This window comes from Oryctolagus cuniculus, chromosome 12 (genome assembly GCF_051225735.1).
Source record: "Oryctolagus cuniculus isolate XC-2025 breed Fujian yellow rabbit chromosome 12, ASM5122573v1, whole genome shotgun sequence".
NCBI classification, from domain to species: domain Eukaryota; kingdom Metazoa; phylum Chordata; class Mammalia; order Lagomorpha; family Leporidae; genus Oryctolagus; species Oryctolagus cuniculus.
Window position 1 is genome coordinate 115505714 of NC_142878.1, and position 12293 is coordinate 115518006.

Genomic DNA, 12293 nt, shown 5'->3' on the forward strand with positions numbered 1-12293 from the left:
TTCATTCGATCTATTGAATTCTTCACTTCATTATGATTTCTCATCACTATCACAGTTTCCTGTTGTACTAGTGGTTTCGTTTCATTTTGATTCCTCAATATTTCATTTTCACGAGAGAGATTTTCTATCTTGTCCATTAAGGATTTCTGTAGTTCAAGAATTTGTTTTTGAGAACTTCTTAATGTTCTTATCAATTTTTTGAGATCTGCTTCTTGCATTTCTTCTATGTCATCATCCTCATAATCTTGAATTGGGGTGTCTTTTTCATTTGGGGGCATCATGGTGACTTCCTTGTTTTTATTACCTCAGTTTTTGCATTTGTTATTTGGCATATTGGAGATATTTGGTTTCTTCACTGTGGTGCTTTTTCTTGTTATACTATGACTCTAGATTAAGTGGACTGTCTGTTTTTGATGGAGCCTTAGAGGCTTGAGATGGCCGTGGCCTGAGAGCTCTGTTTGGTGTGCCAAAGGTGACACTCCCAGTTTAGGCATGGTAGATCTCTCTCTCTCTCTCTCTCTCTTTCTTTCTTTTTTTTGATTCAAAAGGGAAGTAATTCTGCACAGCTGAAGGAAGTTGGAAGTAGTTAGCAGGCAAATGATATACCCACAGGAGCCAGAGATTGGAAGCTCTTTCCCAAGGACCACACAGAGGGAATCTGTTCTGCCCTCAGAGTGGGCTCAAATTCTCCTTCAGTCTCGCACTGGGTTGCCAAAGTGACGGAATTGTAGCGTCTCTGGAGAGTACTCACATGAATTCCCTGATTTCTCTCCCCCACCATCTCTTTTTTCACAGTCTCAGTTCAGTAGCACCACAAATTTACTAGGTCCTAATCTCCTGTTAATTCGCCCCACCCAGAGTCAGGTTTTTCTGCTAGGCTCAGGGCCGGTGCAGATCTGAGGTCACTCTGCTTATGACGTATGTCCAAGATGGCACCTGCTCCTTGTCTTGCTCACCTTTGACAGGTGAGCAGAGAGAGAGAAACCCGTGTCCGTACCAGTCACCTTTTTTTTTCTCTCTCTCTCTCTTCTAGTTAGCCTGGTGAACTTTTCCCCCTGGGGGGTCATTCCCTCTAGTCTCCTCTTTCTGCTTGCCTGCCGGTGTCTCAGGCTATTGAGGTTCGGCTCACCTCACGTTCCAGCACTGGTGTGTTGAGTCTGCCGCTGGTGTCCCGAACTGTGGGCTCCCATGCTCTCCACACAGGTCCACTGTGAATCATGCATTCCGGAAGAGTTTCTTCTGCTGTTTCTTCCCCTACTCTTCCTTGAACCTGCAGTATCTCCACTTTTATTAAACTGTCTCTCCCCGGACTATCAGTGTGCTCCCTTCCTATTCCGCCATCTTGCCTCCTCCCACCATATTCACATTTTAAAGTATCAATTTTGCTAACATACGTATATTTTGTCACAGTAAATTTATAAAATGTGTTTCAAGATTTGTACTGCCTACACATGCAAACAAAGGTATATAGAATACACACAGCCTTCTCTACCAGATCACTTAAAGCACTGTAAAAACATATTGTAATTGATTAATTTTTAAAAGAAAACTTCTTAGAATTCCACATTCCTCAATTATCACCAACTTTTCTATTGCTTTTCTTAGTAAAAATGTTTTAAGTTCTCTGAACTTATCCATATCACTCAAAATTCTATAGCAACCACCTATTGAAATGGTTCCTTAACAAATTCAATTATCAGCCACCTGTAAATCATTCAAGGTCATTGATATAGTGAAATATTTTCTTGCTATGACCCAGGGAAGATACAATCCTGTTTTTATTTCCAGAAAAAGTTATCACTGCTAACATTTTTGCAAAAGAAAGAAAATGAAGGATTTAGTTTACTTTTTTTATCCTGATCACATAAACAATTTTCATCATTCATTTGTAGCAGACTCCTGCATTAAAATCAATTAACTGAGTATTTCATTTAAAAACAATGGAGAAAAGCAATTAGCCTACTAATATAGACTGCATCTGTTGGTGAACTAAAGGTAGATATTTTGCGCCTCTGGACACATTTTTGAGGTACGCTTGATAGGATTTGTTTACAGACAAGAGAGGAGTTGTGAAAGAGATTAATCAAGAATTGCACTGTGGGCCAGTGCTGTGGCTCACTAGGCTAATCCTCCACCTGCAGCACTGGCACCCCAGATTCTAGTCCCAGTTGGGGCACTGGATTCTGTCCTGGTTGCTCCTCTTCCAGTCCAGCTCTCTGCTATGGCCAGGGAGTGCAGTGGAGGATGGCCCAAGTGCTTGGGCCCTGCATCTGCATGGGAGACCAGGAGGAAGCACCTGGCTCCTGGCTTCAGATCAGTGCAGCGCACCAGCCATAGGCCATTTGGGGGGTGAACTAATGGAAGGAAGACCTTTATCTTTGTCTCTCTCACTGTCTATAACTCTCTCTCTCTCTCACTGTCTACTCTGCCTGGCAAAAAAATAAATAAGTAAATAATTGCACTGTGGATCTCAGCACAGCAACTGCAGAAGCTGCCATTAACTCAAATAGGGAAGACTACCTAAAGGACAGGTATGAGAAAGAATAACATTAGTGATATTTTGGACCTTTTGGGATTTAAATACACAATGGATAATCAAAGAGAAATCTCAAGTAGGCAGTGTGATATACCAATCTGAAATTAAGGAGGGGTTCCTGGGCTGGAGATACAAATTTGGAAACCATTAGTGCAAACAAGGATGTAAAAGTCATTAGAAAGAATATCAAAGATTGAGCTCTACAGCACTTCTGTTTAAAAAGGAGGAGATGAGAAAAAATCAAAAGAAGCAGGCTATTATGGATACACTAGAAAAGCAATAGGAAAACTAGGTGAGTGATAGTTTTAATGCTTATTTCAGAATATTTATGAGTGATATGACCAGCATTTTCCATTTTTGATTTTTGAATGATAGCATTCTAGCTGGGGTAAGGTGACACCACACTGTAATTTGTATTTGCATTTCCCTGATGGCAGTCATCCTGGAGTTTTTTCATCTGTCTGTTGGCCTTTTTTTTTTTAAGATTTATTTATTTATTTCAAAGTCAGAGTTACACACAGAGGGGGGGGCTTCTACCCAATGGTTCACTCCCCAAATGGCTGCAATGGCCAGAGCTGAGCCAGTCCAGAGCCAGGAGCCAGGAGCTTCTGGGTCTCCCAGGTGGGTGCAGGGGCCCAAGGACTTGGGCCATCTTCTACTGCTTTCCTGGGCCATAGCAGAGAGCCAGATCAGAAGTGGAGCAGCTGGGACTTGAACCAGCACCCATATGGAATACTGGTATTGCAGGCGGTGGCTTTACCTGCTATGCCACAGTGCTGGCCCCATGTTGGCCCTTTTTATTTCATCCTTTGAAAAATGCTTGTTCCTGCCCTTGCACATTTTTAACTGGATTATTTTGTTGTTATTGAGTTTCTGGAACTCCTTATATATTCTTGATATTAATCCTTTATTGGATGCATAGTTTTCAAATATTTTCTCTCATTGTTTTCATTACCTCTTCACTTTGTTAATTATTTTCTTTTTTGTGAAACAATTTCTTAGATTGATGTAATCACATTAGTCTATTGGTATTTGTTTTATTACTCGTGCTTCTGCTATCTTATTCAAGAATTCATTGCTTAGGCCAATAGCCTTTCCCCTATGTTGTTCATCAGTAATGTGATGGTTTCAGGTATTAGGTTTAGATCCTTGATCCATTGTGAGTTGATTCTTGTATAGGGAGTAAGATATAGGCTTGATTTTGAACTACAGCAGTGGAAATCCAACTTTCCAAACATCATTTATAGAAGAGACAGAATTCATTTCTAAAATATTTATTTATTTATTTATTTATTTATTTACAAGACAGAGATACTGGTGGGGGGGAGAGGAAGAGAGACAGAGAAAGAGTTTTACAGTCTGCTGGTTCTCTCTCCAAATTGCTGCAATGATCAGGGCTGGGCCAGGTCAAATTCAAGAGCACAGAACTCCTTCTGGGTCTCTCACATGGTTGCAGAGACCCAAGGTGCATTAGAACAAAGGTGGATTGGAAATGGAGCAGCTGAGGCTTGAACCAGCACCCATATGTGATGCAGAAACTGCAGGTGGAAGCTTGACATTCTATGCCCCAGTGCCAGCCCAGAAGCAACTGAATTTTACCAAACTTTGAAGGAAGAACTGATCCCCATTCTTAAATTATTCAAAACAATTGAAAGGGATAAAATCAATCCAAATCTATTCTTTGAGACAAGAATTAGCTCAATTACAAAAGCACAGAGATGCAATAAATAAAAACTATATACCAATATCCGTAACGGACATAGATTCAAAATCCTCAACAAAATGGTGAAATAAATCAATAAAATCATTAATAATACATCAATAAGACCCCAAGTAGAATTTATTCAAGGGATGCAGGGGTAGTTCAACATATGCAAATAAATAAATATGTTATTTAAAATCAATAAAATGAAAGATAAAGTCATTTGATTTTCTCAATAGATGCAGAGAACCATTTGATAAAATGACATCCTTTCATGATAAAAACCCTTAAAATTCGGCCGGCGCCGCGGCTCACTAGGCTAATCCTCCGCCTAGCGGCGCCGGCACACCGGGTTCTAGTCCCAGTCGGGGCGCCGGATTCTGTCCCGGTTACCCCTCTTCCAGGCCAGCTCTCTGCTGTGGCCAGGGAGTGCAGTGGAGGATGGCCCAAGTGCTTGGGCCCTGCACCCCATGGGAGACCAGGAAAAGCACCTGGCTCCTGGCTCCTGCCATCGGATCAGCGCGGTGCGCCGGCCGCAGCGCGCCGGCCGCGGCGGCCATTGGAGGGTGAACCAACGGCAAAGGAAGACCTTTCTCTCTGTCTCTCTCTCTCTCTCTCACTGTCCACTCTGCCTGTCAAAAAAAAAAAACCCTTAAAATTCAGGATAGAAGAAACATACATTGACACAATCAAAGCAATATATGAGTAAACCACAGGCAGCATCCTATTGAATGAGGAAAATATGGGAGGAATTTCACTAAGTCTGGAACCAAAGATGACCATTTTCATTATTATTTTTCAGTATAATTCTGGAAGTTTTAGTCAGGCATTAGGCAAAAAAAAAAAAAAAAGTGATACAAGTTGGAAAGGAGGAATTCCAATTATCCCTGTTTGCAGATAATATAATCCTTTATATACAGGAACCAAAAGACTCCACTAAGAGACTATTAAAGCTCATAATAGAATTAAGAAAATTTTCAGGATGTAAGATCAACACACAAGAAAACCAGTGTCATTCTTTTTTTTTTTTTTTTTTTTTTTTTGACAGGCAGAGTGGACAGTGAGAGAGAGAGAGAGAGAGAGAAAGGTCTTCCTTTGCCATTGGTTCACCTTCCAATGGCCCCGCGGCCGGCGTGCTGCGGCCGGCGCACCACGCTGATCTGATGGCAGGAGCCAGACCAGTGTCATTCTTATACATGAACAATTCTCTGCCTGAGAAAGAACTGTAGGATTAGCCCCATTCACAATAGCAAAAAAAAACAAACAAACAAAAAAAAAAAACCCTTGGGATAAATTTAATCAAGAATGTGAAACATCTCTACAATGAAAATTACAATACCTTAGTTAAAGAACACAAAAGACATAAAAATGGGAAAAATCTCTCATGTTCATAGAATGGAAAAAGTAATATCAAAATGTCCATACTACCCTAAGTAATTGATAGAGTCAAAGCAATCCTAATCAAAATACCAAGGACATTCTTCACAATTATAGAAAAAACTGATTTTAAATTCATATGGGAAAAAAAAGACCCCAATTACTCAATTTTAAGCAGAAATGAAGCTGGAGGCATCAGAATACCAGATTCCAAGACATAATCGAGATCTGCTGTAATCAAAACAGCCTAGTACTGGAATAAAAATAGACATGTAAACAAATGGGACAGAATAGAAACCCCAGAAATGAACACACACATTGACAACCAACACTTGACAAATGAGCTAAAATAACTTCCTAGATGCAAATATTTTGAAAGACAAATGAGGAAGCTATTTTGGAGAAGAGTTTTCTGTTGAGAACAATAACTACTGACAGGTTGTATTAAATGACATTGAAGAAATGACCTCTAATTTTATAAAAATAACTGTCAATCTGGAGAGAACAAATTTTGAATGGTCAGGGGAGTGGAAATTACTGGAATCAGTTCAGGAGTAAAGGAAAAGGATATTTGAGACAATGTGTAAAGGCAGTCCTTTCACAGTCATCATTGCTAAATGACGTAATCATGCACAATCTAATTTTACTTATCTGTGTTTTCTAATCCTTAAATAATGGTTACAAATTATATTGGCAATACTTCAAAGCTTTTAAACTATGAAATGAATATATAGCAGTAAAAGGCAGATCAAGGTACTAAATGATGTACATCTAAAGCTGAAGAATAAAATGACTTCTTCAAAATTCCCAAATATGTATTTTTTAAAAGATTTATTTTATTTTTTATTTGAAAGCTCGAGTTACACAGAGAGGCAGAGAGAGAGACAGAGGTCTTCTATCCGATGGTTCACTCCCCAACTGGCCGCAACGGCCGGAGCTGCACCAATCCGCAGCCAGGAGCCAGGAGCTTCTTCCAGGTCTCCCACATGGGTGCAGGGACCCAAAGACTTGGGCCATGTTCTACTGCTTTCCCAGGCCATAGCAGAGAGCTGGATAGGAAGAGGAGCAGCCGGGACTAGAACCGGCACCCATATGGGATGCCAGCTCTTCAGGCTAGGGTGTTAACCTGCTGAGCCACAGTGCCGGCCCCCCAAATATGTATTATTTATACTATTTATCATCTTGCTTAGATTTGTAGATACCATAAAATGTTTGAAAATCTTAAAGACTTGGTAATTCTACCCTAGTCAAATATAAAATTTCTTAATCATATTTAACTTTTGAATTACTTAAAAAATAAAAGAAAAAAGCAGAAAGAAACCTTATTTTATAATTAAAGATTTGAAAGTTTTATTTGAATTTCCACTTGAAAAATGTGGTGTGGCACACAATGGTATCCGTAAAATGGGTAATAACATGCATGCAAGATATTCTGAAAAGGAAGATTCACCACATTAGTAGTTCCTGTAGGCCAATTACATCTCTTTTTGTAAATAAAGAATCACTGGAATCCAACCACATCTGTTTATTTAAATCCCTTAAACTCAGGAACCTCATAGTACACAAGTTCTCAGATGTTGTCACAGGCTTGTTCTAGCTTTACTTGCAGCTTTGTATAGAGAATTATAATTCTTTTTTTTTTTTAAGATTTTATGTATTTGAGAGAGTTACAGACAGTGAGAAGGAGAAACAGAGAGAAAGGTCTTCCATCCAGTGGTTCACTCCCCAGATGGCTGCTGCAGCTGGAGCTGTGCCGATCTGAAGCCAGGAGCCAGGAGCCAGGAGCTTCCTCTGGTCTCCCAATAGGTGTGGGGGCCCAAGGACTTGGGCCATCTTCTACTGCTTTCCCAGGCCACAGCAGAGAGCTGGATTGGAAGCAGAGCATCTGAGACCTGAATTGGCACCCATATGGGATGCCAGCACTTCAGGCCAGGGCATTAACTCACTGAGAATTATAATTCTTAAAAATATAAAGCTGCTGAAAACCCAGTGAGAGCATTTCAGGCATGGAAAGCTAAGACATTGTGGCAAAAAAATGATCTACATGAAGGATCTCTGTGAGTGAGATCCCAGTAGAAAGAAGAGGCCATCAAAGAAGGATGTACTTTTCTCTTAAGGGAGGAGAGAACTTCCACTTTGCTTATGGCCCTGTCTAAATACTGATGGAGTTTGTGGACTCAAAAGGCTTCCATTGCCTTGCCAGCTCATGACAAGAGCCTCAGGTGATCACTGACATCATATATAGGAGTGTCTATTATTAAATTAACAACAGGAGTCACTGTGCACTTGCTCCACATGTAGAACCTCTGTCCTTAATGAATTGTACTATGAGAATTAATAGTAAAACTTGTCTTCAAACAGTACCTTATACTTTGTGTGTCTGTGTGGGTGCAAACTGTTAAAATCTTTACTTAGCATAGAGTTGATCTTCTGTATATAAAGATAATTAAAAATTAATCTTAATGATGAATGGGATGGGAGAGGCAGTAGGAGGTGGGACGACCTGGGGTTGGGAGGGTGGATATGGGGGGAAGAATTGCTATATTCCAAAAGTTGTACCTATGAAATTTATATTTATTAAATAAAAGTTTTCTTTAAAAAATAAAGATATAGTGTGTATTCCCTAAGAAGCTAAAAGGGCCTGATATCATTCAGACTAACCTTAGCATTTAAAGCTCTGGCTATATTTGAAATTGAATGATGACTACATGTGCTTGAAGATCCTCCCTCTTAGTTTCTTTTCAGTACATGTGGCTCAGGTAATCCTTGAGTGGGAAAAGAGAATGCTAAATCCTAACTTTCACAAGTTGGATTGTGGAAATGAGTGTTGCCACTTATCTGAAAATAGCTGCAGTGCAGCTGTCATCCTACCATGGATTGTTCTGTATCAGTCAAATCCTGCACTTGGAGACTGCATGTATCCAACGTTCTCCCTTTGTGTATCTATTCCTTTGGGTATGTGCAGCCATATCTGTCCATCTTTTTTAAAGATTGGTTTACTTATTTAATTGAAAGGCAGAGTTACAAAGAGGGAGGGAGAAGAAAAAGAGAGAGATCTTAAATTAAAAAAAAAAAAAAGTAAAGCCACAATGAAATAGATCCGCTATGGCCTTTTTTATGAAATGCATTTTTCATTCTCATAAACTCCATATTTTTCAAGATTTTTGCAACTGTTAACCTGTTTATATTTTTTTTTCTTTTTCTTTTTCTTTTTTTTTTTTTTTTGACAGGTAGAGTGGACAGTGAGAGAGAGAGACAGAGAGAAAGGTCTTCCTTTTGCCGTTGGTTCACCCTCCAATGGCCGCTGTGGCCGGCGCACTGCGGCCAGTGCACCACGCTGATCCAAAGCCAGAAGCCAGGTGCTTCTCCTGGTCTCCCATGGGGTGCAGGGCCCAAGCACTTGGGCCATCTTCCACTGCCTTCCCTGGCCACAGCAGAGAGCTGGCCTGGAAGAGGGGCAACCGGGACAGAATCCGGCGCCCCGACAGGGACTAGAACCTGGTGTGCCGGCGCTGCAAGGCGGAGGATTAGCCTAGTGAGCCACGGCACTGGCTGTTTATATTTTCATAATATGAAAATCATTGGTGTTCATTATTTTCTTTGCTTGAGTTCAGATCCAAAACTTGAAGAAAGAAACTATTATGGCAAATTAGGCACAGTTTTTATGCTTGAGAGATTTCAGTATGTTGTGTATATTCAAACTGCTACAGCTTCATGCCTCCTGCTTCTGAAGCAGTGTATGCTGAGCACTTGAGAGAGACTGGTATGCATTTGCTTGTGTATTTTAATATAAATATGTAACTTCCTTTACACTCTATGTTGCTAACTCATAGTTCACATGTGTTGTTATCCTATTAATAATGGGCCTTGTAAGCTTTGAACCATTTGCAAATAATAAATATGTACTGCTGCATATTAGTAATATTTACTTTTCTTATATTTACTTCTCTTTTATAAAGACCATTTTACATTCTTATGTAATATTTGATGCATACAAAAGAATATAATCAATATGCTGAGATACAAAACACAACAAACTAGCACTCCAAATCATTTAAGATTGGCACTGTATTTGTTTTTGGCAAGTGCTTGTTCTTTTATTATATATGTATATAATAAAATAAATATTACATATTAATATAATGAATATTTAATAACATAAAATCGTATAAATATGATAAAATATATTACATATATATATATAAAACCTTGTACATTTGGGAAAAAAATTCCTTAATGACATCTGATTTCCTGTTTATTCTACTTTGCTGAGCTGGCATGGCAAGGGATCTCAGCAATTATTCATTCCTCCCCTTACTGGCACTTGTGAAGAGCATTGTGGTTATAAAATGAAAGCAGCATTCCCAATTCCTACCTGAAAACATAAAATGTTGCAAAAAAGGAATCTTTCCTGTAATGGAAACTAATCTGGGAGACATCTGTTGAAAAGGAATGAAAAGCACAAGTGAGCTCCACCTCTTACTGAATTGGGCAGGTTTTGCTATTGAGTTCCTCAGTTTCCATGAACTTACAGTATCAGCAGCAAACAAATGATAACATCAGTCACAACACACATTTTATATTATATGAATTTATGGTGGAAAGAAATTCCTACAAATATTTTTGTCAAAATATTGTGCTTGCTACCAAAATTAAGCATCTAAAAATGAAACCATCTAAACCTTGAATTATGTATTTAAAATAAATACTCAGGTGAATTTTTACAAACAGCATTTCAGTTACTCTGGGTAAATACAGTAAATCTCTATAATTCCATAGCATCTGGTTTCAGAGTCAACACAAAGTCAGAAAATTAAGCTGCCATGTACACAATAGCAAATCCATTCAAGAAACCAGGGCTGCTTGCTATGAGGCAAGTGGTGGGAGCAGGCCAGGAGTGGGGGCAGGGAGGCATCAGCACCCTGTCCTGCAGCATAGACTTTGGCACCTGGGGAAATCTGGCAGAGCCTGGCAAGATGAGGCACCCCCAGCCTCCAGGACCTGCTGGGAAGCTGAGATACCTTGGCCAGCCCCAGAGTCCTTGGGTCTAATCTCAGAGCTGGACCCCATTGCTGATCTTGGTGCCTTCAGTTCCAGCATCTAAGGCAGCCCACAAGGTGACCAATGGTCCAGGTGACTTCCTGTGTCCCCATGCCAACCCACTTCCCAAAGCCAAGAAGATACAAAGATAAAGTTGTTTTAAAATGGGCAGTTTTGAGAACACGTGCAAAGTCACAGCACCATTAAATCACAAACCGATTTAGGTTTGCTCACTGTTTCTCAGTCCTCCCCTTCCTCCCTGCTCCCATGACTGCATATTTTGCTGCTACTCTGATGGGGAAAAATGCAAAATGCGTTTTCTCTTTTGTGGTTTGAAGAGTTGTCTAGAGCTGGACTTGGGATCAAATCCAAGGTTTTCTTTTTCTGTGGAGTGTTGTAGCCATTACATCTACATGCTTGACTGTGAGCATCACTTTTCCAGGCCTCCCTGAGAGGGTGCAGTTTATTTTCACAAGTACTACTCAGATATTATCTTTCATCATAGAGCACAGCCACTGTGGGCATTCAGCTCATTTTCTTATTTGTAGACAATAAAATTCATTTGATCTGCCTTCTATATTGGATTTTTCCACTTAATATGTTTCAAATGATACATTTTCAGCATTTTGTCTGTTTTCCTCCTGTTACAAAGTTTACACTAGGACTGGAGGACCAATCCATGGCAGTTACTCATAAAGCCTCTATTAGACTTCAATAACTGAGGCTTTCTGAAATTTTTTTGCCAAGTTGCAGTTTTTTCTCATCCTAAGCCACAAGCCTTCCCATATGTATCACCACAGTGACACCTAGAAGTTTAACAACAATTTGCTTGAAAATGTGGTGTTTTCAGAATTGGTGACTAATGATGGCACCATTCAAACACAAATGGGCTTGGGCTCACTTTCTGTTTCTCTGACCATTTCAGTTACTCAAGTGTATATAAACCCTGACAGCTCATGTGAATGCAAATTCTGCCATTTAGGGTTAGAAGTTAAGTGTAGGGCTAGGTATAGGATGAGTGAGTGTTAGGGTTAGTATTAGGACTAGGATGAGAGCTAGGATTGGTGTTAAGGTTTAGATTGAGTGCTATTATTAAGGCTATTGTTAGGGTTGGGGTTAGGGTAAGATTTAGAGCTAGGTTTATGTTTAGTGTTGGTGGTGTTAGTATTAGGCTTATGGCAAGAGTTGGGGCTAGTTGTAGGATTAGGGTTCTGTTAAGTTTAGGCTTAGGTCTAGGGTTAGATTAAAAGCCATGGTTAGGGTTATGGTTAGGGCTAGGCTTAGGGTTAGGGTTAGGGCTACACAAAGAGTTAAGTTTAGCTTTTGGGTGAGAATAAGGATTAGGTCCAGGACTAGGGTTATATTTAGGATTAGATTTGTGATTAGAGTTATAGATAGGGTTAAGGCTATTGTTAGGCCTAGAGATAGAGCTAGGATTAGGGATAAATTTAGGTGTAGGGCTAGGGATAAAGTTAGACCTGTGGTTTTATATACATTTTATATATATAATATAATATATAATATATTTTATATATATGGTTATAAATATTTATTATAAATATGGTTATATATCTATAATATATAGAGAGAGCTGTGGTTATATATAATATACAGTTGTAGTTGAAGTTAGGGTCATCA